The following is a 26,378-nucleotide window of genomic DNA, read 5'->3' on the forward strand; positions in this document are numbered from 1 at the left end:
AGGAGTCAAAGCAACAGCGGGGATGACTAAACACAGGTGAAAGGAAAATTGCTCCCAGTCAGAGAAGGCAATCCTCTCCAAACCCAGCCCAAATTGCCCTCTCTTCCCTGTTTGCACTGTGTTTCCTGCTCTCTGTGATGAGAGGCCACATAAATCCCTAAGTGCCAGTTGTGCAGCAGCGAGAACATGTCAGATGCCAAGAGCAACGCAATAAAAAGGGTGGGAAGAGGGACAGCATGGGCATTGTTCGCCTGCCTGCCCCCTGCCTCCCACCAGCCATTCTCTCGCTGTACTGTACTTGCCCCTTGTTTCCCTATAAAGGAATCAGGAATTTGCTGGGGACCAGGGGCAATGGGCAAATGCAGAACATCACAAACACCTCTGGCTGCTACCCGTGTTCGGTTCCTGAGGCCCCTAGCTAGGGAAAAGGGCAGGGATCACAGTCCCAGTACCTGCCATGCTCCATGGGTCCAGAAACAGCATCCCAGGACAGATGGCACAAAGGCACTGGGGGACAGCAAGTGACACTCAGGTCACCATCCTCCAGGACATCCAGCCTGGCTTCCCTGGCCTGTCAACCCTGCCCAGTGCTGATGCCCAATGCCCCCTCAGCATTCCTCAGTGGGGTAATGCTCATGGGTGCTCGTGGCACACTCTGCCCAGGCCTTGGAGAGGAGGGGGTGGCCATCACAAATGAGAAGCAAGGCCCTGGAAGATGTCCAGCTCTCTTTTAATTAACCTGAACAAGCCAGAGCTTAAGTTTCCGAGCCAAGCCGAAGTCTCCCTGTTAGGAAAAACCTGCAGTACCTGGCAGTAATTTAATAACTCTCATTTCGAGCTTTCTAATAGCAGCACTGTGGAACGGCTCCAAACCCGCTGGTCTCCTTGCCTTTCCGCAATCAAGTTACCTTTATTGCTTTATAGCAATATTAACAGAGATACCAGTGTTAATGCCTCACCTCAAACTCAGCTGGCAGGAGCCTGGCACGGCCAAGAGGAAACCCGGCGGCGCGTGGTGGGGCCAGGACAGCTGGCTCCCAGCACCACTCCAGCACCCACCCCTAGCCCAGGGAGCAGTCCCTGTGCTCCAGGCCCCAGTGCCAGGCATGTGGCAGGGTGAACTGTCACCCCTGGGATGAGGTTTGGCTCAGGGGTGCTCTGGGAGGAAGGATGCCTGTTCTCAGAAATAGTATACACCATCACCCTGGGGTCCAGCCCTTTTTGGGGAGGTGTTTGCATCGCTGCAGGGGTACAGGATTAAGTCCTTTCCCAGCCACCAAAGGGGCTGCCAGGATCCATGGGGAATGTGGCAGCAGCCCCTGGTGCCTCTGCTCTAGCAGACTTGTCCCTTTCAGCACAGCTGGAGTTAGGGTGTCCTGTGTGGCAGGGCCTGCCTGCCTGCCCCTTGCAGGGCTGCAATTAGCTCAGTTGCGCTAGCCTAGAGGAGGGGCTCCATGGCTTGAGGGGCTTCAGAAATACTCCTCCCTCCCAGGGAGGGCAGAATGACTTTCACCTTTGAACCCACAAGCAGAAGATGGACAGGAAGAGTGCACATGAGAGAAGCCCCTCCTTCATTTCAAGTCCAAATCATACTGTTCCACAAGAAACACCCCATCACACAGCCAAGGGCATGTGAGCTCCTTATAGGAGCTCCACCCAACTATCACTCACAGGTGTCCCTCCGTGGGACTTTCCCTGGCTGTGATCTCCCTCAGCTGAACCCTGTCACCCAGCAGCTGATGCTTTAGAGGGGTTCCCCCTTTACTCCCGGCTCTGCTGCAGGTTTGTGATACAACTGTGGTGCTTCAAGAGCAGTTTTGAAGAATGCCATTCCTCCTTGCTGGCTGGACATTGTAGTAAAAACTTGTCTAAAGGCACAGTCCTGACCAGGGGTACCACACAAGGATGTGGTGATTGTCACCTTGCCCTCCCTGGGCTCCTCTAGCCAGCCTGGGTGGCAAGCGGCAGACTTGTCACTGCTGCCATGAGCACCAAGAGGCAGTGAGGAAGAGGAAGGGCTGAAGAAGCACTTGGTGTGTGCCATCGTGGGGAGGGCATGAACGCCCCAGCCCTGCTGCGGTGGTGGCAGCACCACATCCCAGGGCAGAGCAGGATTGTATAAAAGCCCCTGGCCGTGGCTGGCCACCAGCGTGGGAGCTGACAAAGCAGCACTGTTCCAGTTTATGAGATTGGAAAGAGCTGCTGGTGGGGCACAGATAACCTGACATGGCAGGGACATGATGGGCTGCTGGAGGGGACAGGCTGACACAGAGCATGCCCTGCTGGGGGTTGCCCAAACCTTACTGGTCCCCACTGGGTTCAGCTGGGAGCCAGAGTGGGGCAGTGGGCTCTCCAGGGACTGGTGTGCTTTCCTTGAGCACCTCCTTCTTGGATGGAAGGTTTCTCCCCAAGCTGGGTAGCAGAGCTGTGTGTCAGTTGGTGTGTGGAGCCACTGCTAATACCTTCTTTGCTATTTTTAGCTCAGCAGCCTCGTGCTGTTGGTTTCAGCGTATTTTTTTTTTCCTCCCAGTAAATTCCAAATCTTTTTCCTCTTTCACCTTCTATTCCAGGATGCTGCCTGTACCATTCGGCTTTGATCTGCACTGATGCCAAGAGTGTTTTGAAACTCTAAGTATAGCACATCCCTTGAATTTCTCTTATCTAGCGAAGCAGTAATATCCTCAAAGAGCTCCAGCAAGCTGGTTAAAAACCTGACATCGCATGGCTCAGTCCACACCAGCTACTCCTCAGCCTGGTTCCCAGGCATCCTCCCCTCCAGAGTGCTCTGCAGGCTTGTGACCCGGGCTGTGCTTTGCTGCTGGTGTCTTGAAGTCACTGTCAATCTTATTTTGCAGCTCAGAGACTGAAAAGGGCAGCTAGGAGCAAAGAGGGCCAATACTTCTTTTTATTTTTTATTTTATTTCCCCCAAAGATGCTTGAATACAGCCTTGAATTTTGCATCTGTAATATGATTGTAGATGTAAATAATAATAATATTTTAGACTTCAAAATAATCAATTTTCCACTGTAGGCAGGTAACTAGGAGGCCAAATGCAGTCGTTTGTGACTGGCAGTGGATTGCAAGGGCAAAGATCTGAGGGCTGCTTTTAAATCCGTCCCCAAAATGTCTGGTGCTCTATACACACACACACTGTAACAAATTAATGTCAGATGCTGCACTTGGTATAATTAGACAGGATTTAGAGTGGCAGAGCCAGCAAATTGCTACGATTTATGTGAAGCCCCTACCCCAGGGTCTGCACCCACCGCTGCTTCGTCGTCACTGAAAATTCATTCATCAGTTGAAGGACACAGCCCCTGGGTTGCTTTGCACAATTTGGCCCCCAATTTGGCCCCTGGATGGATCCCTGATGTCAGCTCCTTGGGATGCCCTTTGGGGTGCAGGATATCAGTAGGAGCCCACAGTGCTGATAAACTAGATAAACCACAAAGGACACCTACCAGAAGGACAGCAGAGCCAGAGTGCTAGGAAGCACCAATCTGCTTAGTAAATCTTCTGCCTTTCCCCAACACGGCGTATGAATTAAAAAAAGATTAGAAAAAAGAAAAAGCGCTTTCATTCCCTAGTTCTTATTCAGAGATAAACTCAATCTGGTTTAACTAACTAAGCCAAGCTCTGGCAGCGGCGGCGCGTGAGCGGCGCGGGTCTGCTCCAAAGTGGAACCAGCTCCCAGCCCCACACTTCAGGAAACATCTCATCCAGCGAACCTCGTATTTTTCCCACAAACTCCCCTCGAGCTGTAAAGCACATCTGGATAATTTTAGGCAGAAAGGGATTTTCCCAGAAAGTTGCAGGGGGAGGCAAGGGCCTGGTTATATTTGGAAACCTCTTTCAAGCACGGAGACCCCGTTGCGGCAGCAGTATCATGGGGTGATGCTGAGCGGTGCGGCGGCGAGGGCGGCTGTTGCACCGGCATGGAGAAATATCTGGCAGCAATTTGTGGCCATGGGTGGGTTTTTCTCCTTGCAGCTGAATTTTGGAGCGTGCTTCTGCCTGTACTGGCTCAGCTGCCCTGGGATGAAGCAGGGACCTGCTGAAATCCTCTGGAGATTTGGTCCAGTGGCTCCAGGGCAGCTCCGGACATGGCACTGCTCAAAAGCAACGGAAAGGCAACAAAAAAAAAGGCATTTTGAATAGACAAAGTGCCCCAAGTGCCCCAGGGCCCAGTCAAGCATTGCTCAGAGGGGCCGGTGATGAGGGTATGAGGAGGCAGCTCATCAAGCCCTTATTAGCACAGGAACTGCCGAGTGCAAATTAACGCGCCAGACTCTGTCTCGTCCCAGCCGTACGGAGAGCGCTGCGTGCGCAGCCACGCTGAGCAGTTTAATCAACTCAGAAAGCAATTTGTTCTCTCTCTCTTTATAACCTTGACAAGCTAGTGGGTTATTTTTAAGCACACCAGCAAAGGCAAAGGCAATTCCCGGCCGGTTGGCAGCTGGCTGGCGAACCACCACGCTGGGCAGGTGAGCAGCCCCTTGCCAGCTCCACTGCAGAGCAGGGGAAAGCTTTCATCCACACACCCCCAGGCCAGGGGCACTCTGCCATGGGCACAGTCCATCACTTTGGGGCAATGCAATGCCCCAGTGCTGTTGACCTGGGGACACACGTGTGCCCTGTTTGCTGTGTGCTGTGCTGTGGAGAAGGTCCAAGAAGCCAAGACAGGTGCAGGGCTGAGAAACTGAGTAAGAACAACTCAGGAATGATGATCCCCCAGAGGATGGATGGGTAACTGAGGGGAACTGCATTGTAGTGGCATTGCTCGCCCTGCCCTGTAATTTCTTCCCCCAGAGAGGGCTGTCCCCGGGAAGGGAGGGTGGAGGAGATGGTGTGTTGGGATGGCAGACCCACTGCCACATGCACCCTGACACCCAGCCTGTTCCTTCACCTCTTACCGTCTCCCAGTGAAGGAAAGCAGATGTTTTGCAGGCACAGTGCCTGCTGTGCAGCACACCAAAGGCCACCCAGGCACTGGTGTCAGGGTACCAGCCCAGATTTTGGCCAGGGCAGCTCCTGCCCTCCCTGCTGCAGCATCCCTCCTGCCCACTGCAGTACTGGCTGGGTTTGTCCTGTGGAGCCTCCTTCCTTCCAGAGGCCAACTGGACCACTGCGGTGGGAGATATGGGACCTGGAGACCTGAGAGTAGGCGCAGCTGCCTCTGGCTGCTCCGTGTCCTCAGGGCACTGGGCCGTGTTTGCTTTGGCCTGTGCTGCCCCAGCAGCTGCTCAGATGTGCTGGTGATAACACGATTAGCAGTAAATTGATTAATGCTTTCCCAGCAAGCAGGATGCACAGGGTGCAGAGGCCACCTCCCTGCCACGACCACCACAGTCCTTTCAGACCCAGAGGTGTTGGGCACTCCTGGGGACAATGCTGCCATGCTGGTCCCCCTCACCTGGGAACCGGGGAGGGCCTGGGGAGCAAAATTCCTGCCCCAGCAATGATACGGTTCAGCGCCTGCACTTCCAGCTGATATAAAGCAATGTCCAAGTTTATAGAGAATTAGTGAGACTAAGGAACATTATTTTTCTTTATTAGGTTAAAGGGTAAGCAAATACAATCAATCTTGTCATGTATCACAAGATGTCAGCAACTTCCCACCTCAGCCAGAAAATTACCGGCTCCTCAGTGGATTGTGGAATTACATTTATAACCGCAGAAAACAAATATATACATGTATATTTTAATGAAAACACTGAAGGTCGCTACCTCACATCATCATCACAAATAGGTTACTGCTGAGCTAATTTAATCAACAACGAAATCCAGGCTGCAGAGGAACCCCCACGTGGAGGAAGATGCAGCCCACGTAGGGAGATGAAGGTGTTGGTGAAGGGATCTGCATGGGATGGATCTGACAAACATGACCCCAAGCCCCAGGCTGGGCTGGTGTCCACAGGCACTTGCTGCCCCAGCCCCCAGCCCAGACCCAGATGAGTGCAACCATGCTGCTGTGTTCTGCCCTGTATTTTAATGATGCTTTACCCCATGTTTTAGCCATGGGGACATTTTGCAACAGCCCTATTCTGGCTCAGTTTGGCTTCTTCATTTAACAGCTTCCTAATTCAATTGCACTCATCCCCATCCTTCCCTCGCCATTCCTGGTTCAGATAACCTTGCTGAACTCCTCTTGGAGATTAACCAGTGGGAGGGAGCCCATTAGCTGGTCTGAGCTTCAGAGGTGCTAATCAAAGCTAATGAATTAACCAAGAGGGTGTTGATTTCCAATCTGAGCATTCAGGAGGAGGGACAAGACCTGTCCTTCCCTCTGCCCCATCTCCTGCATCCCACTGCAGTCCCCTGCTCTGACAGTGCAGGATGCTGCCCTCTCCCCTTGCTCCCTCCACAGTCCCACCTGGCCCGAGGCCAGCCAGGGGCGAGGTAAGAGGAAAGCCCTTTTGAGCTGGGAAGACACAAATAATCATTGTAATAACGACTGGTAGGACTCCGAGCTGCCTGCCAAGATCACGAGCTGCTCAGACAGCCCAAAGAGCAGCGAGGCTGGAAGTCACCTGGCAAGCATGGGGCTGTCCACAGTGATGGCGGGGCAGAGGGCAGGGAATGCGGAGAGGCGAGGAGGCACAGGGGCCGGAGCCTTTCCTGCCTGGCAGGATGAGGGATGTGGCCCAGCAGGGCCAGTCTCACCGTCGCGGGCACTGTGCCATGAAGGAAGCTGTGTGTGCCGACCGGCTCTGCCAAGGGCTGCTTCTGCCCCGTGTGTGACCCTGCCTTAGCCCTGCTGTCCCCATGCAAGGGCGGCTGGGTGACAGTTTATCCAGTACCAGAGTGACTGTGTTGCTAAACATGAACTGGTGCCCTCCTCGCTCTGCAAAGGGCAGCACTGAATCATCCCCTTTTGCAGCTCCAGGCCCCCAGCTCCAATGTGTCCACATGTCAATTCCAAAGCAGAAATATTTGATGGCTCTCAGCAAGGTCCCCCAGCATGGAGGCAGCAGGAGGAGAGAGGTGGCCCAGGCAAGTGCTGCTGTTCTCTTGGTGGGAGAGGATATGGTGGCGTTTTCCCACCCCAGAACAGTGCACTTTCCAAGATCTGGTGTGCAGGGTAGGTGATGATGGTGATGCTGTGCCCTGTCACTGCAGCATCATGCCACAGTGGACCAGGATCAACCCTTGCCCCTGAGATGCTCGTGGGCAGGTAGTCTTGGATGTGTATCTCTCTTGGTGATGACGTGCACACAGAGCTGGTAAGGCCCTCATACCCAGTCAGGTCCTGTCTGTCCCTCCCATCCAGCTGCCCACAGAGCCACGCTGAGGTCTCTGTCACTCCTGTCACCCAGCAGGCACAGATGAGGTTTCCCCAGCATTTGTTCTCCAAATCTGCCAAGGGAGCCCAGCCACCCCCCTGAGGGTAACACAGCCTGAGCCTTGTCTGGCAGAGTCACCACTGCACTCCAAATCCCAGCGAGTGCCCAGCCTGTGGTGACAGGTACCATAAAACACTTGCACGAGCAGACACGCGGCAGTGCTGAGGGCTGGCTGGCTGGCTGCCTCCTTTGGAGAGTGTCCCCGATTCAGAAGTGCCCAGGGTTGCCCAGGCTGCTCAAGGCTCCTCTGGGAGCTCTGGTTCAGCCCCTGTGCATTGCAGGGAAGCTGTGGCGGCTCAGAGCTGCAGAATTACTGAGGTTGCACCACTTGCTGCTTGCCCAGCTGATGTTGGCTGACAGCTGCTGTGCACACACTGATACTCACCGGGACTGGCAGCAGGATGCTGTCTGTTCCTGCCTGGAGTTTGCCTGTACCACCTGCTGCCCGTCGGACAACGACGGCTTCAGCGTGCAGAGCCCAGGTGCGGGTGTGCAAGCCAGTGGCACGTGGCACAGCCACCAGGCTGAACGGCATGCCTGGGGAACTGAAACATGTACAGGCGCAGACACACAGAGTGCCCCTGCACCTGGTGGCACATGCAGACCCCCCAGCCTCGAGCTGGACTCCTCCACCTGAGCCCAGGGCTTTCAGATGAACTCAAAAACCTTTAAAGAAGGTTTTGCAGCAGGACATGTGCAGGAGGACTGTGGTGAGCCAGCTGCCCTGGTGCTGCAGGCGCCCTGCATCCGCAGCCATGATGTGCTTCTGCTGGGCAGCCCCAGCCCGCCCTCATTTATCTCCCCTCCAAATTGTGAATGAACGAACTTTCTCCCAGAATAAATAACAATCGCTCAAAAGTTATTTTAGGGCTGGTCTCGGTCGCTGGAGTTTCCGCGCCTGCCGAGGCCCATCACATTGTTTTCTGCTGCTTTCCTTGGCACGGCCCCAGTCCAGGGTTCAGAAGTTATTACTATAAAAGTCAAATTGCTTTGAGGGGGGGAGGCTGGGGGAGGCAGGGTCGGTGGAGGGAGAGGGGATGGGATTCCTGGAAAGTCTCCAGCCAGGGATAATTGGAGCTGTGCGGGGTTGGACCAGTCCCCGCCGTGCTCGGGGGAGCGTTTCACCTGGCCTGTGGCCAGCGGAGCCGAGGCAAGGAGGAGGAGGAGGAGGAGGAGGAGGGCTTGCTTATTGCAGGCACAGCCCCCCCTGAAATACGGTGCTTCTGGGGCTTGGTGTGCTGGGGGGGTTTCCTGGGGGCCTCCAGGCTCATTCCATGCCATCTCCTGGAGAGCCCTTGCCCATCCTCCTCCTTGCAGCCCCTTCAACCTGCGCTCGCCCCAATTCCATTTAATACTGGTTCTTTCCCCATCTACAGCACTAATTACTTTCCTGCCTTTGCACTGAGGATTGCCTTAAGCCCTGAAATATTAATGTTTTATTTCCCTTCTAAAACTTCCTCTTTCAGTGTTTGCCACCACAACTTGGTAAATTTTGGCCATCCCTAAAAGCAAATGTTCTTTCCCTTCACACCAGGCACCACACCTGGTTGCAGTAAAGCTGGCGACAAGATACCAGTCCCCATCCTGAATGAAGCAGCATCCCCCTCAATCCTTTGGGCTCTTTTCCCACACCTTCTGTAGTCAAGAGTTGCCCTGGACCTTCCCTAACGCAACAGGGCAGGAGCAGGAACTCATGGATGTGGGATCTCAGTGGGCATGTCCTCTCCCAGGGTGTCCTCATGGGATTGTGCCCTGGCTGCTGTGTCCCAAATCCTTTGATCTAAACTCGATGATTTTCCCCCCCCTTTTTAAAATGATTTCCATGAAATGGTCATGCTGATGTGTCCATGCAACCTCACTCAGTTCAGATTCAGTTTGCTCTCTCCTTTCCTCCAGGCAGCCTTATTTTTATTATTCCCATGATTTAAGGTTGACCTTATAGCAATGACCAGCATCCTCCTGGCGGATAGGGCTACATCTATGCTGGGCCTTCCAACCCACACCCCAAAGACCTGCCCCAGGGTGCCCCTCACCCTGAAACTGGCATCCCAAATCCACCACAACCCACAGTGCTGGGGAACTGCTGCAAACACCCTGCAGCCAGGATTCGCAGGCTGGGAGCAGGCAGCAACAGCCAGGAGATAAGATGTGGCTCAGCTTTGATAAATGCAGCTCATATGCCTGGAGCAAAATCATCCAACACAGGTATCCACTCAGTGAGGTGACCACTGGGCAGCAGGGCTTCAAGGGACAGGGAGCAGGCACAGGAGGTTACCTGGCAGCAGGACGTTACAGCAGAAGACGTGACCTGGGGAGGTACTTCAGAGAGGACATCTTCGTGGAATCACTGACGGGAAGAGACCAGTGCTGTTCTCATCCCAACTGGCACTCCAGCCCAGCTCAGCCACCCTGGCATGGCACAGAGCACATCCCCAGCCCCTTCCCTGCCCCATCTCCTGCCGGGGTGATGAAATACTGCACTACCTGTGATGCTCAGAGTGAGCAATATAAAAGCATTAACTGAGTAAAAGGAGGAAAAATGTGAGGAAAGGAGAGAAAAGGTGAATTTCAGCTCCAGGGCAGCTGGGAGACAGGCAGGGCACTCTGCCCCGTGCACCTGGGACCTCACTGCCTGAGGACGTGTGGAAAACCCCTGTCCCAGGGCTGCAGAGTCACCATTCCACACCTACCATGACCCAGCACAACCCCCCAGGCCCAGCTGCTGGGGAAAGTCTCTGCTTCTTGCAGGTAAAAGCCAGCAGAAATTATCCCTGAGGCCACATGCAGGTGGGCTGGTGGGTGAGGCGGGCTCCTGGCTCCTCCGTACAATTTTCCACCTAATCCTTCCTTTTATAGAATCATAGAATGGTTTGGGTTTAAATGCCGTCTAGTCCAACCCCCTTGCCATGGGCAGGGGCATCTTCAGCCAATTCAGGTACTCAGAGCCCCATCCAGCCTGGCCTTCCAGGGATGGGGCATTCACCCCATCACCTCTCTGGGCAACCTGTGCCAGTGTTTCACCATCCTCAATGTAAAAAACTCATTCCTTATATTTAATCTAAATTGACCCTCTTCCAGTCTAAACCCATTGCCCCTTGTCCCGTCCCTTTTAACCCCCTGCTGCGAGCCCCTGCCACCCCACAGCCCCTCCACCGCCCCTCTCCTGCAATCGCCGTCCACCAGGCATAGCTGGTTCCTTCTCTATCCCTTCCCTAATGGATCTGACAGCTGCTCCCTGCACTGGGCCGGGTTTCAGTTTCCCCACGCTGAGGTTTTCTTGCACAGTCTGTTGCAAAGCAAGAGCCAGGGCTGTCTCGGCTGGGCGGCAGCGATGCTCCCTGGCCCTGGCGTGGCTGACAGCTGGGTCACCCTGCCGGCACCCTCGCAGGCACTCACCGGCACGCTGGGGACGGGAAGGAAGGAATAGAGTCGTAGGAATCAGATTATGAACTGAGCAATATCACGTGCGGAAGAGCCCGTGGGGAAGGGGCTTCCAGGGCTATTTTTGCCCAACGAAAGTTGCAATTAATTTGCGGAGGAAGCCGCTCGGCATTAAGAAACCCTCCAGGCAGAGTCCGGACCCAGGGACACACATCCCATTATTTTCTCGTTTAAAAACCATCTCGGTGGTGAATGGGGCTGCTCCCCCCGGGCTGGCGCTTACGGGGAGCCGGGGGGGAGCTGGGGAAGGGGGGAGCTGGCTCTGGAGGGGCAGGCGTGTTTGGAGAGGGAGAGGGAGCTGAAATTAACCTTGGAAAGCATTCAAATTAGGCTGTGTAATAAGAGACCCACTTCTCTGGGTAAATTTGTTAGGATTAGGGCTCAGTGAGCTGTTGAGGAGAATTCAGCATGGCTCAGAGCCAGGATGAAATGAAGCTCCTGGCTTGGTCGGCTGCGGGAAAGTCCAGGCTAATGGGCTTTGGTTCAAACTTTGATAGGAAAAAAATCCAGGAACAAAGGCACTAATTCTTCCAAAAGCCCCAAAATCTCAGTTTATACATTTCTGTTTATGTTCATTCATAATAGATATACACAGCTGTTCTTATCATTCATATTCAAATTCCATATGCATCCTTAGCAGTTAGTACTCCTGCCTCAAAATGAAAAAAAAAAAAAAAAAAAAAGCCATGTGGAAGATTAAAGAACATTGAAAAACAACCTGTCTTGGTGTGTGAATTCTCCCAGTATCTGTGTCTGAGCTCAGGTCCTTGCACTGGGGTCCAACCTTGGGACAGAGGAGGAGCCCACTGCCAGCCTGGGCTGGACATTTTAGGGACTTATTTGAGCCTCTTTGTCACCTGCCACAGACCACCCATCTGCTGAGCTTCCTCTGTCCTGGGTAGTGAGGTGTCCTGGCACCCATCAGTGTGCCCACAGCTTCCCCAGTGATATTCTGCAAACCGGAGAGGAGTGGATGAGCCTGACTTGCTCCCCAGGGCTGGGGCATCTGTGCTCACACTGCCCTGGGTGAGCAGAAGGGAATTTTTCCAAATTCAGTGGTTTAAAGCTAAAAAAAAGCACCCCCAAACAACCAAACCCACGATTTTGCGTTATTTGGTCTTTTATTTTAAAAAGTTTTCTCTGTCTTACATTCTAGAGGATCTCTCCTTGCTTCCTTTAAAAATTTTCCCTGGACTAAAGAACAACCACAAAAAATCTGGATATCTCGCAGAATATTTGCATCCTAAACCTTATTTTTTGATCCCTGGAGTTTGCTCTTACAGACAAATCTAGAGCTGTTGAGTAAAGCTCATTAGTAGGAACTATCTGCTAGAATGAGCAGCAGGGACACAGATAGCACAGATACTTAGAGTGTTGTCACTGGGTTTCTGAGTTAATCCTGCTGAGAAGTTCCCCTCTCAACTCGGAGCTGTTGTTCTGCACATCCATGACGCTGCTATTGATTCTTAGGATTATTTGGGAAGGCTGAGACTCCGTTCCTCTGCAGTGGATGTGTGACCTGTGCTACCTCAATGCAGAGAGAAAGAACAGCAGCAGTGGCACTGGGCTGCTGCAACAGCCCCTGACCCTCCTCCTCCTCCTCACCTCTGCACAGTGCCCAGGTGAGATGCGGGTTCTGGCACAGCAGGGACGTGGCCCGAGCTGTCCTGGGCAGCTCTAACCCGTGTTCCAGAGCCAGGAGGGGGGTGACGCGCCCTGCGGAGCAGCGTGCTGCTGCTGTATTTACATTCCAGCGTAAATTAGCTTCTCCTCTGGTCTCTCACGCGTCCTGTCCCCGTCCCCTCCTGCTGCGCGTTCCCCCGGCTGCCACAGCCCCTGCGTCTGGTTGAAATATCCTTTAATCGGGAGCTCATGTCTTCCGGCCACAGCAGAAGGGGAGCGGCAGCCTGGGGACAGGGGACAAGTCGAGCACGCCCAGACAGAGCCCCTCGTCCCCGTGTGCTGTACGGTCTGTGGTGCCTGGGCGGTGCACAGGGCTGTACCCGCGCCTTCCCCTGTCATCCTCGACACCCAGGGCACAGGTTTAACACCTGCCCAGGACATCAGCCCCACGGATGTGTCCCCCACTCATGCAATGTTTGGGTGCCCGTGAGACGTGAACGGAGGCGTTGTCCCAAGACTGAAAGATCCCCTGTGGGCTGCAGCAGGCAGGCCGGAGGAGTAGAAAGCAGGCTCACCCAGCCGTCTTTCATTTTGTAAACAAACACATGAAGACCTGGAAGCAATAAATCCAGAGCTTGGACTACAAAACCAAACACGGCTGCAGCTCCCCCTTGGAACAGGAAAGTGGGAGGAGGAGGCCAGCCACAAAGCCAGCCGAGGAGCACAGGCACCGTGTCCCCTCCTGAAACCACCAGGATGCTTTAAAGGGGCTGCTTCAGGGTGCTCTGGCCAAAAATGTGTCCCCAAAAAGCTGTCTGTGGTGGTTCTTTTGTGCTGTCAGTCAATGTGCCCCAGGGATGCACAGAGCATTCTTGGAAGCAGCCTGGATTGACAGGTCCCAGGGTGAGCAGCCGTCCCTCACCCTGCTGGGAGCAACAGGAGCAGAGCCCAGGGGTGCAGAGGGTGCACTGGGAGGACATGTAGCCTCAGGTGTAGGGCATCACCCACACCCCATGCTCGAGGTGCCAGCTCATGCAGCAGCCAGAGCCCCCTCGGGGGCTGTGGGCCACGTGTGCTGTGCCAGTGGGTGCCGTGCCCAGCTGCTGCCCTGATGTGGGGCTGCCCTGGGGGTGCTGCTGTGGGAGGGGGCTGCCCAGGGCTGCTCTGTGGGCAGGGCTCTGCCTGTGCAGGGCACCCAGCCAGGCATTTCCCAGCCTGGGTGCTTCCTGCCCATGGGTGCAGCGTGGCACCCAGCGTGGCTGGGATGACTCCCACCTCCCAGTGCTCCATGGAAAACCAGCTGGGAGTCACCAGACTGGAAAACCAGCTGGGAGTCACCAGACCCTCTTGCTGTGGGCTCCTGTCAGATCTCCCCAGTCCAGATATCTCACTCCTGCTGCCAAGCCCCCCACTTTCCCCCTCCCATCTTGCACCAGGAGCTGAGCATTTGTGTTGCTGTGCTGGCCCTGCCAAGACTCTCGGGCTCACTGCCACCTGCCCATGCAGAGGGAAGGACAGGTGTGTGCCCAGGCTGTCAGCACTGCCCCCAAACCAACAGAGCTCGCTTAGGAAGCCCTGAGTATCATGTAGCTGGGGACATCCCACCCCAAAGACTTGAGGAGTCCTGCTCCCATCAGGCTGGAGACCCAGGGAGGAAGAGGAAAATGAGGATGGAGAAGTGACAGCACAACCAGTGGGCAGTACATGCCATTAGTGGCCAAGCCTGCACTTCCCCGTGGTCGACCTGCAGTAATCCCAGCTTCCCCACATCCCTGCCAGGTACAAGGGCAGACTGGGTGCCCACCAGCTCCCTCCCCAGGACCCCACTCACCTGACTCGATGATCTTACAGGTGATCTTTTCCAACCCAGATGATTCTAAGATTCTATTACTTCCCCTGGCAGCCGGGGAAGCTGCAGCAGCATCGGAGCTGCCTTCTCCTTCCAGCACTCGGCCAAACTGCTATTTGTAAAACAAAGGTGAAAACATCAAATCAAATTGATGAGTCAGAGGAGAAGTTCAGAAAACAGGGATCGCGGGGAAGGGGAGAAGCAGGATCTCCATCTCCCCTCCCACCTGCCAGCAGGCAGGGAAGCAGGCAGGGAAGCAGGCAGCACCTCGCCTGCTGGCAGCCCATCACGGCTTCAAAGCGGGCGCAGATCGGATCTAGCAGCAGCCAGGGATGCACCGAGCAAGCGCTTAGGGGGGAAAGGAGATGGCTCCGATAAGCCAACGTGTGAACTCCCATGTTTAAATTAACTAATGACATCAGATGCTGCCGATAGTCTGCAGGGGATGGGGAGGAGTGATTTATGGGAGAAGATTAAACAGACTAATTAGGCCAGCTTTACCACTTGGGAGTTACCCAGCCAGGCTGGGGGCTGTGCCAAGGAGGACCCACTGTGCCCCAGCCTTGTGAGAAAGGATGGGGAGCAACTCCAGGCTCTCCCCCTGAAGCCACAGGTGCTCTGGCAACCTCCTCACCCAGGAGCATCCCTGCATGAGCACAGGAGATTCCACCGTGCACCCCAGCACTTGCCCACAGCTGCCCGCTCTCAGGTGCAGACATGGGAGACTTGTGAACTCTCTTCTGCTGCATGACCTGCACCTCCCCAATGCTTCCCAACCAGCACAGAGGGCCCAGGGTCTGCTTGACCCTCACTGCTTTATGGCCACTGGACCAGGCACTACATGGACCAGGCACTACAGCTGTCAGGTCTCTGGGGTGAAGTGCAAGGTCAACAGGACTCACGCCAAGGTTCTTTTGAATCCCAGTTACATACACACCAAGAATCAGTGATTTCCAGTGGCTGGGCAAGCACTGAGCCCAGCCTCATGCTGCACTGACTCACCGCTCTCACGTGTAAGAAGTTGCCGTGGTCTCAGCCAGGAGAGCTTTTTATCACGTTATGGGAAAGCACTTGCAGTTTCCTTTTCCAGAAGCCCTGGATATAATAAAAAGGCCTCCTCAGGCTTCAAAGCAGGAGGATTTTCATTGCTTCCTGGGCCAAGAACAAAGCACCATTGAGCACAGCCAACAGTTGTTGTCTCTGTCCCTTGATGTGCATCAAGCATTCCGTTCTCAGGCTCAGAGGGCTTGGTTCACGGGGATGGAGACAGGTTCATCCACAGCCATTGCTCTGGACCAGGAACACTCTGAGATGGGTTTGCCCCCCTTGAATCATCCTGGTTTCACCATGAACTGCCAGGGTGGCCATGGGCAAAGCACGAGGAGTGCTGGTGGCCTGACCCTGGGGCTGGCATCACTTCCCCGTCCACCCACTCGGTACCTGCAAGACAACGGGGCGCTGCTGGACTGCATAGCATGGTTTTCAGCAGGGATTGAATGCATGACTCTGTAAATAACACAGAGGTACCATGAAAACAGCTGTTTTCATGTTAAAATGGAAATTTAACAGAGTGACAAGCAGGAGCTGCAGGGGATGCAGCATGGGCTTCCTCCAGAAACCCACACAAGTTGCAGCTTAGTGCTGGGGCACAAACTTCCCACCATGTCCAAAGCCCAATGCTGGGGTGCTGCTTGCCCAGAGCAGTTCAGGGGATTTCCTGCCCCTTTCCCCTGGGCTCACAGACAGCTGGAGCCCTGCTTTCAGCCTGCTGCCTCTGGCACTGCGATATGGCCAGGGACAGACAGCTGGGGACATTTCCCAGATGCCTTTGGAGAAACAGGAGTTCCTTGTCACTGCTATCGGCATGAGGCTCTTGGGCCCTTCCCCTGCCCACGCTGGGTCTGGGACGGGTTTCCTGGAACTCTTTGTCATCAGTGCATGGGGACTGGCTGGGGAGGGCTCTGCCTGGCATGGTGCCACCAGTCCCATTGCTGGAAATGAGGTTTTGGGAGCAGAAATTTCTGATGTCCCCATGGCTCCTGTGTGCAATGCAAAGAGCCAGGCCAAGCAAGGCTGTGATGGTGTCATGAGCCCCTGCCCACTCCCAACATCCCCTTCTGCCAGCCCATGTTCTGTTTCAACCACCTCACCCCATTTCCCTGGGAAGCAAAAAACCTTCATGTTTGTGCAGAGACAGAGTCAGGACAGTTCACATGGGGAAAAAAAAAAAGAAATAAAAAGTCAGGGGAAAAAGCCTGGGCCCACGATGTCCCACAAATACCGCACTGTTGTGGCTGCCTGTGAGCTGCTTCACCTGTGCACAACATCACTGGCAAGAAATTACTCACTGCACAATATTTTTGTTTCCCCAAACCATTAATGAATTATTTAGGCATCTCTAGCAGTTACATGGAGAATGATCAACTGCTGCTCAGTGTGGGCTGCCTCAGTGCCTGCCAGGGAGCAGCTTTTGAGAAAAGCACCCCAATTGTTGTGACGCTCCATGTGCCTGAGCAGAGCCATAGCACTGCAGAGCTTGCTGCGGTGCTGCCAGCAGGGCAAAGAACGTCATCTCTCCCTACAAAGGCTACGACCAGGAGTAGGAGCTTTGTTCCAGAGCTGGAAGAGTGAAGTTCACCTGCTCCGCCTCCCCCAGCCTTTTCCTCCCTGCAACGTGCTCCAGGCACCTGCCCAGTGCCAAAACCGTGGAGAAACTCGGCACTGATTTGTAATGTGTGAAGGTAATCCAGTGCTGGAGCAAACTGCTGCACTGAGTCACAGCAAACCTTGGCTACCTGCTAACGAACACGGGCCTGGGATGTCTGAAACCTGCAGAGAAAGCCCTGGCTGTGCAGAGGGGAGAGCTCTGGCTGCTGCCGATTGCAGCCATGAAACTTCATGAGGGTGATGCTGATCCCTGACAAAACAGCCCCTGTCTCATCAACTCAGTGCAGCCTCCTGGAGCAAGGTACCACTTGTCATCCTGCACTAGCACTACCACGCACAAGCTGGAGGCTCCTGAACCCAGGCAAGCCACAGGCAAGGAGGTATTCCCACCTACTTGAAGAAATACCTTTAATCCTGTAGATAAATGCACTAAACGTGGAGCAATGAGGGGATAAAAGCACTCTAAGAAAACTTCAGAAGGACAGAAGTCCTTTCATAAAATCGCTCTTCCCTGTTGGAAAGGCTCACGGTGAGTGAGGATGGACTACTGCTGCTCTGAAGGTGAGCACTGGCTTGCCTGGTGCCTTACTGCTGAAGGATGTGGCAGCTAATGGGAGAAGTAGGGAGCTGGTGCTGCCCTGCAGCACAGTAGGGCTCTCTGCCCTGTAGCTAAGGAAGAAGGTTATGTTTTAAAGCCAGAATCCCCAGCAAGGGATGGAAAGCCCTGTTCCTGGCTGTCTTTTCTGTCAGTATGGTCAGCAGGCTACTGATGCCAAGAGAGACACTGGTCTTGAGGAATGACGAGGAAGCTCCTGGTGCTTTCAGCTCAAACATAGTCTCCTCATCCCTTCCCTCTCTCACTCTCACACCAAGTTTACAACCTCTGCCACAAACCCATCTTTAGGCTCATCTTGGACAGGCTGGAGGCTGCATGGGTGTCTGGGTGGGTGTCAGCCTCACTCACCAGCCACCCACTGGATCTTGCTCCCCAGTAGGGTCTGTATCCCTTCTGACAGCCCTCAGCCTCTCTCCCAACATTTTGCCTTCTCCCGTTTCTCCAGCTCAGCCCCCTGCATGGCCTCAATTTCTGGCAAAGGTTCCCATAGACCCTGGCTGCCTACGCCCTTCTCAGACCTGGGGACCATCACCTGCTTCCAGCTCCTGAATGATGTCCAAATCCTCCTGCTCACGGTTTCACAGCTGCCTGATGTCTCAGTCATTCCCAGCCTGCCTAGTTCATGGCATCCCTAGCACTCCCTGAGCTTGGCATGCTCCTGGTCCAAGGTTCCCAGTCAGTCTTTCATCTTCTGAATTACTTCCCCTATGCTGAAGAATGGGACAGAAAGAGCTGGGGGGTGCAGGTGAGGATGGGTCTGGAATCCATGCAAGCTTGAGCCTGCGTATCTGTGCCTGGGTGCTCAGCCACTGCAGTTTCCAGAGGAGAGCCCCCTCCCCAGGGAAATCACTCAGCCCACTTTGGCTGCTTCTGAATTTGGCAGAGTACCTCACCTGGGCTCGATGGTTTGGGCACTTTGGCCTTTTCCATACCCCACAACTCCCCGGCGTTGGTCCCTCTGATGTCTCAGCGCTGAAAGCTGAGATAAGACCTGGAGGGAGGAAGGGACTCCCTGTAAGTGAGAGGGAGTTTGCAGACATCACCGCAGCCCCAGCTTCCCCTCCTTCATCCCCAGCCCCACTGCACATCATGTGGCTCTGCCTGCAGCGGGGCCTCAGACCGGAGAAATACACGCTTTTTTTGTCAGGGCTGGTCTCCTCATGTTTATTTCCTTTTGCCGTGTGAGCAATTTCCCCTTCCCACACAGGCAGCGACGGCCGTGGCTGTATCAAACGCGGCCGTGGGGATGGGGCCAGCCCTACCCCGTGCTGGCAGAGCCAGGCAAGGACGCAGGGCCGTATCTCATCCGCTGGCATGCAGCACGCCGCGCCTGCAGGAAACATATGTCACTGCTTAAACAGATCGTGAAAGCTTCAATCACTTCCTTATGGCGGAGCCGGGCTGAATTCATACCAACAGCCAGCAACTCCTGCGCTCTTTCCTGTGAGCGAGACCAGCCCTCGGCCCTGTGGGGTGCTCCCCTGCCTCGGTGCTCCCCTGTCCCCACGGACAGCTCCACAGGGAGCTGTGAAACAGCATCCGGAAAAACAAACCGCTTCTTGTCAGCACCTTGTTACCTCCCTGAGATACTCCCCTCTGCCTGCAAACCTGCCCCGCAGGAAACTCAGGGAGGGAGCCCTCCCCAAATTCCCTGTCCACCCCCAGGCTCCCTCCAGCACATTTGCTGGGTGCACAGCTGCTGTGTTTGAGGTACTCTGCACTTGCTGGCAGCACATGGCCAGAGCCCAAAACAGTCTCGCTGGTCCCCAGCCCCTCACTGACCCCTGGGGCAGCCTTGGAGGAGTTCAGTGCATTTCACGGGCATGAGCTGTGCATGGAGAACAGGACCCCCCAACTCTGCCTGTCCCCAAGGAGCTTCATACAAACCTTTATTGGGGTGTCTCTCGGAGCAATCTCCTTTGGAGGGATGTCAATCACACACTTTCTCCTGCTCCACTGATGGGGTTCTGAAAGCTCCCAGTGTCAATGAAGCAGATGGCCACAGCTGCCCTGCACGCCCCATCCCCTGCAGCAGGGTCCAGGGCTGCCCGGGCGGGTCCCTGCTCCCGCAGACGTGGGTGGGTGTCGGTGAGACGATGCATCATCGCAGCGTCTCTACCATTACGCTCCGTTTTCTCCCGTGGGCTGGAAGTTGCTTTTTTTGGAAGAGATGCAGGCAGGAAATCTCACGTGGGCTTTGGTGATGAGACTGGCAGCTGCAGCCATCCAAGTCTGGTAGAAGGAGATGTTGGTGGCCAGGCCAGCCTGGCCACGGGTGCTGTTGTGATGCCAAACTACCTGCAAAGAGCTCCCCCAGATCCTCTGCTGCCACCCTGCCTTGCCCAGGGGTTCCCCCGTCTCCCTGTGTGTCCCAGCCACCTCCGCAACACCTCTCGCCTGGATGGAGGGGAGCACTTGGCAGTAACACCTTCCTTATGTGCCTGCAGCAACAGCCAAAATCCTTGGCCTTTCCTGGGATTGCATTTCAGTCAAATGCCCACACCCTCATGAAAGGAAAGAGCAAGACAAGAGTGTTACTTCTGCAAACACAAACACCCACAGAGATCCTTGCCTGCTGGAGACGAGGGCACACAGGCTGGTGCCATGTCTGTGCAGCTCCCACCTCCCCAAGCTCTGCTCGCCAAGACTTCACCTGAAACAGCCAGTTTGCTTGGGACAGTCCTCCTGCCTCCCTGCTTGGAGCAGCACCATTCCTGGAGCATTGCCTGCTGATCAACTCTAGCTCCTCGCCACAGGATCATGTTTGCTTACCCAAAGCACCTTCTTGCTTGTGAAGGACAAGAACCATATCCCAGCTCGATCTCACCAGCATGATCCACCTGGGTGCCTCTGCTGCAGGACCATGTGCTGTGTTAGCAACCCTGCTTCTGTCAGTATTGGCAAATCCAATCCCAGCCAGAGCGGTGCCTCCCGCTCATTAGGGAAGGGAGTAGTACCTGCCAGAGCCCTCCCTACCCACCCCTGCAAGCCACCCTTGGGACGCTGTCCTCACTCAACCACTGTGTAACACATGTGGCAGCAAACCCGTCCCCTGTGTGGCCACAGCCTTGCCTGAGAGATTGGAGCTACCACGGCTCTGCCAGATCCCGTGCCTGCCCCAGGCAAGAGGTGGGGTGGCTGCAGCCCTATATTTCACTGCTGCACACCCATCCCCTACCCAACAGTCCTCAGGGTCGGGTTTGCCTCTCACCCACGCCTGCTGCTTTGATGGGACAGCAGGAGTGGAGCAGCCACCTTCCCACCAGGAAGGAGTTGGTGGAGGACTGTTCAAAGGCACGAGACCGTTCACATGGCCAGTTCCTGCCATGCTGATTGACCTTCCTGAGGAACACAACTTCACTCCAGTTCATCTGCTGCCTTTTATTTCCAGCACCTGGGAGCCATCTCCCTGCCACAGCAATTCTTGTATATCAGTAGCAAGTGCTTGGCTACACAGCTAATTTGTACAAATTAAACCAATTTTAAGGGGAAGAGGAGGTACAGATTCCCTCCCCATAAACATTTTGTTATGTGGTCTACAACCTGCTCAAACCACACAGCTTCTCACGGTTGTAAACAACTCCCAGTTGCTGGTTCCTGGCTTGGTTCTCCAAAAACATTTTCGGGCCGGACCCTCCATCCCTCCCCATCTGCCCACAGCTCCAATCCCTGGAATTTACCAACACTTAAAAATATTTTACACATCCCTGTAAAATCACACACATTTAAAGCCAGTTAAGGCCTGAATTATGTTTTAAGATGTTGTCCAATTTGTAAGCATCATAAAAACCTGAAATAAGTTATCGTAGAAATAACCACAGGGAAATTACTGTCCCAACTCACACCTGAGGAGGCCGTGACCCTGGAGCGGGAGCAAACAGTTCTTGCTGTGGCTAATGCAGCCAGTGAGTGGGAGGGTTGCCTGCACTTTTGGGGGATCTATTTTACCCATCAGATTTGCTGTAACCCCGGGCAGCTTTAGGGCAGTCATTACACAGCTGACCTTCTGCTACAAGAGCTTCCTTTTAATCTGGGCATGAATTTGTCAGCAGCACAGGAGAGCCCAGCCACACTTCACCAGGGAACCCCAGGGGTGCTTGTGGGAGGGAGGGATGGGGAGTTCGAGGAGGTGGGTGTCAGGGCAATCCCCTGCCCTTGACCTGTTTGGAAGCATGGAAGGAAGCATAACTTCAGCTGACAAGCTTTTCTCCCCAAAAGTATTACCCAGTGAGTCATGCAGGAGGCAACTATGCCCATGCAAAAAACTTTCCTCCCAAACCATACCAGGGTTCAGTCTCATGTTTTGTATTTGATCAGCCTGGCCGGGGCTGGTGAAGGAGGCAGCAGACCCTCAGCAGCACTAAGAACCAGCAGGCACACAAAGTGGCTTCTGCCTCCCAAATCTCCAGTTTATCTCTGCAAGGGACCACTGCCCTCTCTCTGCTACATGACCATATTCTCCATCTTGCTTCCTTTCCAGGCATCATCCTGCTACATACTGATTTTGCTCTGAAATCCTCTTGTTTTTGCTGCCAGTTTCCAGGGAAGGAAAGCCACCACAGAGTAGGATGCACCAGCATTCCTTGGCACTGGAAGGCCTCACTGGGTTCCCAGTCACCCTGAGGGTCTTCAGTGACACATCTGGGCCACTGGCTTCCCACCACCTCCATGTTGGCTTCGAACCTCATGGATGTGCACAAAAGGTGGGCCATGAAATTAAACTGCCCAGAGAAAGACATGGAGCAGGACCCACGCCTGAGAGTGAGCTGGTTCCCTGCGTGGCGGGAGCAGCCGGATGCCTTCCCCATGTTTTGCACTCTCCATCTGTCTCCAATGGAAGGCAGAAGCCCAGCCTGGAAATGCGCTGATTCTTTCCAGAGCCACAAAACGAAGCTTTTTCATCCCAAGGATGCAGGTTGCTCTGCAAGCTGCCCTTCTGCCTCCCTAAACTCCGACCAGATTTCACACCGAGCCTTCAAAGGGAAGGAGCTGGAGCAGCATCCCCGGCAGGCAGCACAGTGGGGACTGGCCAGCTGAGCCCCCCAGGGGTACCATGGGGCCACTGATCCCCCAGGGCAGGGCAACAATTTCTCATGGCAAAAAGGTGTTAAAGAAGGCCAAGCAAGCAGGCTGCGGCTCAGCTGCTGGCAGGGAATCAGAGAGTCCAGGTCTGTTTTGCTGCCAGGTTATCAGTGGATCCATCAAGGGATGCCTTCAAGACGCCAAATCTATCAGCTCTCCCATATGGATGCCATCCACACTGAGCCATTTCCTGCCTAATCGGTATCAGCCCTGCTCCTCCCTCCCCAAAAATTGCTCTCTACAGCCTGCTGCAACTCTACAAATATTTTTACAACAGGTAAAAAAGGCATGGAACGCATTCCCCCCCCCCCCCCCCCCACGCCCAAGCCTCCCTGGGGGCATTTGCTGTGCACCACCACAACAATGGGGATGCAGGTGCAGGAAGAAATCCCTGGGGTCTAACATTACTTTGCACTCTGGATTTTCACTGTGGGTCTGCAAATGCCCTGGCGGGTGTTGAAGGCCTTGCAGGTATCCAGGAATAAGGATGCAGGTGACAGGGGCTGGACAGGACCTCCCTGGGTGCCAGGGCAGAGCCCCAGCCAGGGTGTGCCTTATTTACCAGCAAAGAGGAGTTTACCTTGCGAAGGTTTCTGTGCCTGATAGCCTGGGATTATTTTGTCTTTCATGTGGTCTCTAATGAAAGGGAGTCTGGAACAGATGCAGATTTGAAAAAAAAGAGGAGGAGGAAATTTCTTAGCATAGGGTTTCGGTTCCCCTGCCTATAAACAGTGCTGACAGCGAGAGGCGGCAGTGATAAACACGTCGATAAGAGCCCAGCTAGACAGGTAATCTGGCACAAAAGGTCTGTCTGGAGAAGTTTAGGCAAAAGTCGCCACACGCTGTTTAAAAAACACAAAACCTCAAGCCCTGGCCAATACGAGTGGCTGCACCAGGAAATTCCTCCTTGGGCTGCTTGGGCACAGGGTACCCCCGTGTACAAGGGGGGTTACCCCATTACTAAGCATGGCTGGTTTTCCCACCTGGCAGCTGTGGGAATTCCCAGCAGAGGGATTGTTCCCAGCGAAGGCACTTGGTGTTCCCTCCACAGCCCCAAACCATCTTGCTTCCTCATCTGATGAGCTGTCACATATTCTTAGTTAAATGTCTTCAATGCACAGTATTAGGGGAAATAACTTCTCCTGTTTAAAGATTCATGGGTATAGGTGTTGGAGAGAAAAACAGCAGTTTTCCCTTCCTTGTGGTCAGGAGTTGCTGCAGAGCAGGATTGTTTCTGATAACAATTAACAGCGTCTTGGCCCAAGGATCATCCCGCTGGTGATACCATTCCCAGGGTCCCAGGTAAAGAGACCATAAATCCTAAAGCCTTGAATAAAGAGTGTAAATATTTTAAGGCAGGAGCCACATGTATAAATTGTGCAGAACTTTATAAAAGCCACAGAAAATACATCCCTGCCACACGAGCAGCATAAGCCTTACACAACAGCCGGGATGATTCACGGGAGTGGAGAGGCATGAATCATCCAAGGCGGGTGAAACAGGTTTTTACCCTGTACCTGTAATTCAGAGACAGCCCAGCTTCGGCAGGGATCTTATCAGCCCCATCCTGCTCCCTCGGCACTGCTGCGTGACTTGACTTGCCGGCACCGGCATCACCAGGGTGTGATGGGAAGAGCCAGGGCAGGTTAAGGTGCTGTAGGAGAGCCAAGGAGGGTTTTCTTTTAGACCAGCTGATGCCTAGCAGGGCTGGCAGAGTGATGCCCATTATTTTCAGGTGATAACAACAAAATATTTCTACAAAGAGCCATGCCAAAGGAGCAGAAATTGTGTGAATCTGGCTAGCACAAAGCTTCTGAAGTTGAAAGTGAAATACCCGAAGGCTCTGATGGCTCCCACTTGCCAAGTGACCTGGCTGCTAACAAAAGAGCCAGTGAGGGAAATAGCCTGCTCTCTGGCAGGCATGGAGACACGACTCTCTTTAGGGCTGTGAGAACTGAATCGGTGGTTAGAGATGAAGGTGCTCATAAGAAGCTGGATTTTAAAACCCGTAAATTAACTAAGTAAGAAAGTAGCAAGCAGTCCTGGCTTCCTGAAAGGGATTCATGCCTCTATCTGCTAGGATGCTTTCTTCCATTGTCAGGAGGGCAAAGTAAGGAGAACTACTTGACATAATGTGTTTGGGGTTTCAAAGCTCTTTGACAAGGGTCCCTTACGAGAGACTATTAAGGGAATTAAACGCTTGCAAAGCAAATGGAAAAAGTAACTCTAATGGCTGGAAGCAAAGAGTCAAAACAGCACATATTAACGAGGGCTACCTTCCAGAAGGCTATGGTACCCGTGGGGAGGCTCCCCAAGTTTTTGTGTCAATACCACGGGTGTTAAAGAGATGCCTTAATGATCTGGAAAAGGAGAATGAAAAATGTCATAAGAAAAACCTGGCAGAGGACCCAAATTGCACAGAGTGTTCGGAACAACCGAAGGCTACAGGGAACTTCAAAAGGCCTGAAAAGAGCTTGATGGATGGGCCAGTCAATGGCGGATGAAATCCAAAGTAGACAAATGCATAGTCATGCACGCTGCGAGGAACAGGCCCCACTAATTCAAACAGAATGTTAAAGCACAAAGCAACAGGAGAGATAACAGGGGAAAGGCTCTGGTGCCAATACCTCCATCGATGGCACCCCCTCATAGAAATCCCTCTTGCAGTGGGATTAGAGGGTGCCATGCTCAGCCCTGGGTGTCTCACTTTGGAAGAGGTACTTTTCAGCCCCACTTTCCCCTGAAGGAGCCCAGGGGCTGCACAGACACAGAGGAACCCTGCCCACTGTTAGGCACAGGGATCAGTGCAGACAAAGGAGGTCTTTCAGGTGAGGCAAAGCATCTCCTCTGTCGGGAACTGCTGAGCAAGAGCCTGATTTTGCAGGCTGGGATTGCCCTCAGAGCGACTCTCCTCATCTCCCAGGGGAAGAGCTCAGTGAGACCTGCCAGGCATTTATCCAGCTGAATAACCTCCTGACAGCGAGGTAAGGTGAAATACCATACCGCTTCCCCCCCCCAGGGATCAGCCATCCCAGAGGACAGCGCTCTGAAGCAGACTGGGAAGGTGGGAAGTCCCACGCAGAGCCCAGGTTCAACGGGATCAGCCGGTCTGGTGAGGTCCACATGGTGCCTGACCCCGACGCCGTCTCTCTCCTGGGACCGGGCGAGCTGCTTCTTTGCTCAGCTGGGGATGGCCCCAGCTCCCTGCTTCTCCCCTTTCTGGTGCTGCCCAAACCAGCAAAGAGGAACCGTGGAGCTGGGGCTGGACTTCATCAGCATTAACAGGTCCCATCAGCGGGTGCTTGGAAGTGAAAAAGATCTAAGATGCCTTTGAAAGAGATGCAGACGTTGAGAGGCATCAGTCACTGAACAGGGGAGCACTTCAGGGGCAGGAGTGGCCCCAGGGCTGGGGGCTGATGCCAGCAGGGTCCTAAGAAGTGGCTTTGACACTTGAGAGACACCGGGCTTTGGTGGGAGCTTTGCTTTAAGACCTGGACACTCCAGCCCTAATATTGGCTTTGGGGAGCTTCCCATCACAGATTGGGGAGGGGAGAAAGCAATAAATACACCAAACTGAACTCCACTGGGCAGTCTGGGGTGAGCAGGGACCTTGTGAGGAGCAGATGGGGAAGACCCGGTGGCAACAGTGCTGAGGAAGCAACACACACACAGCCAGGAGCAGGGGAGGGAGCGCTTGTCCCCACAGGGGAAAGTAAGCAAAGAGACCCAAAGAGCCTTGCCGGGTTTTTCCCATCC

At 54.1% G+C, this 26,378-nt stretch overlaps 1 long non-coding RNA gene across 1 annotated transcript; it reads right to left on the reverse strand.

Moving 5' to 3' along the window:
- Positions 1-11,391: 11,391 nt before the first annotated feature.
- LOC121671104 lies at positions 11,392-25,616 on the reverse strand. The gene is made up of 2 exons (XR_006018390.1): positions 14,240-25,616; positions 11,392-13,021 (listed from the first exon to the last, which is right to left on the reverse strand). It is a non-coding gene; the product is annotated as an uncharacterized LOC121671104 (long non-coding RNA).
- Positions 25,617-26,378: the final 762 nt, after the last annotated feature.

This window comes from Corvus kubaryi, unplaced genomic scaffold, assembly GCF_017639235.1.
Source record: "Corvus kubaryi isolate FWS band 111438036 unplaced genomic scaffold, C.kubaryi_AGA036_p1.0 37397, whole genome shotgun sequence".
NCBI classification, from domain to species: domain Eukaryota; kingdom Metazoa; phylum Chordata; class Aves; order Passeriformes; family Corvidae; genus Corvus; species Corvus kubaryi.